The 1,746-nt window shown below is 39.2% G+C and overlaps 1 long non-coding RNA gene across 1 annotated transcript; it reads left to right on the forward strand.

Annotated features, from left to right (window-relative positions):
- The first annotated feature begins 521 nt into the window (after window positions 1-521).
- Window positions 522-1,746, forward strand: LOC147366513 (uncharacterized). Its single transcript, XR_015132540.1, has 2 exons — window positions 522-1,156; window positions 1,497-1,746. It is a non-coding gene; the product is annotated as an uncharacterized LOC147366513 (long non-coding RNA).

Here is a 1,746-nt window from a genome sequence, read left to right on the forward strand (position 1 = left end):
TCAACTATTGAGATAAAACTCGCATACAGGGAAGTGATGCCTTGACTTGTAATCGCCATTCCAATCAATATAGAACCTGTCAATCACCCCAGCAGATGCTTAAATTGAAGCTCTCCCCCATCCTCCACAATCACCCACAGTCCTGACTGCCATCCTCTTAGGGTAGGTTTCCCTGCTTTTGAACTTCACGCAAATGGAAGCCTCTGATATAAACTCCTCTGTTTCTGCCTCCTTCCACTCAGTATAATGTTCTAGAGACTCAAACAAAAAGTTACGAGAGCCAGTTAATACTTTTTACTGCTGAGTCATGTTCCATTGTGTAACATACCACAAGCTTATCTATGTGATGGATGTTGGGTTGTTTATAGTTTGGAGCTATAATGAATCACATTTTGTCTAAGATATTTTATGGACCGATATTTTTTAAGGGAAATAAAAAGATAACGAGTGAAATTTTTGCAAGCTTTCCAAAGTGTGGTGCAACCGTTTTAGACTTCCATCAGCAGTCCATAGGAATTCCTGTTAATTACAACCTTGCCAGCATTTGGTCTCTCAAAATTCTAAATTTTAGCCATACTGAGGTTAGCGGAATGGTGTCTTGTGGTGATTTTAATTGATATTTCTCTGAGGATGAGCAATGCTGAACCCCCTTTCACGGGGTTATTGGCAAATTCTACAGCTTCCTTTGAGAAGTGTCCAAGTCTTTTGCTTATTTTATTAGGGTCCTTTTTATTATCTGTTTGTGGAAACTCACTGCATGTACTGCACATGAGACCTTTGTCAGATACATGCCTTGCAAACGTTTTCTCCCAGTCTCCGACTTGCTTTTTCATTTTCTTAATCATGCCATTCAGGTCAGGAGCTGTTTGTTTGGGTGAAGTCCAATTTGTTGACTTTTGCATGTACTGCTTTTTGAATCCATTCTAAGAAACCTTCTCCAGTGTGAAGGATAAAAATATATTTCTGTTTTCTTCTGGAAGTTTTACGGTCTTAGCTTTTATGACTCATCTTGAATTCCTGCTGTAGGGGTCTAAGGATGGGGCTGTGGTTAATTTTCTCCATGTTCATCCAGATGGTGAAATACAATCTGCTGACTGAGTCCCCTGCTCTTTTCAGCTTCTTTAAGGTTCATTGTCTCAAATTCAGGAGCTTTGTGGTAAGTTCTGAGATCACTCAGTGTGAGTCTTCCAATTTTGTTCTTTTTGAAGTTGCTTTGGCTATTTTAAGTCCTTTAAATTTCTAAATAAGTTTGAGAATCAACTCATCAGTTTCTGAGTCCATGAGGATTTGCCTGGGATTGTGTTAAACCTGTAGATCAATTTGTAGACAATCGAAATCTTAACGATATTGAGTCTGAAAATCCATGAACATTGTATGCTTGTCCTGTTATTTAGTTCTCTTCTAATTTCTTTCAGTGTTGTTTAAAAATTCTCAGTATAAATGATTTGCATGTGTTTCACTAAATGTTCAATTCAGTTCAGTTCCGTTCATTTCAGTTGCTCAGTCGTGTCCGACTCTTTGCGACCCCATGGACCACAGCACTCCAGGCCTCCCTGTCCATCACCAACTCCCAGAGTCTACTCAAACTCATCTCCATCAAGTCGGTGATGCCATCCAACCATCTCATCCTCTGTCGTCCCCTTCTTCTCCTGCCCTCAATCATTCCCAGAATCAGAGTCTTTTCCAATGAGTCAGTTCCAATACACACAATCTTGCTGTTAAATAAAAGTTATTTTTTAACAATAA

This window comes from Bos grunniens, chromosome 9, assembly GCF_055505025.1.
Source record: "Bos grunniens cultivar Pamir isolate PY7600 chromosome 9, Bosgru_T2T1.0, whole genome shotgun sequence".
NCBI lineage: Eukaryota > Metazoa > Chordata > Mammalia > Artiodactyla > Bovidae > Bos > Bos grunniens.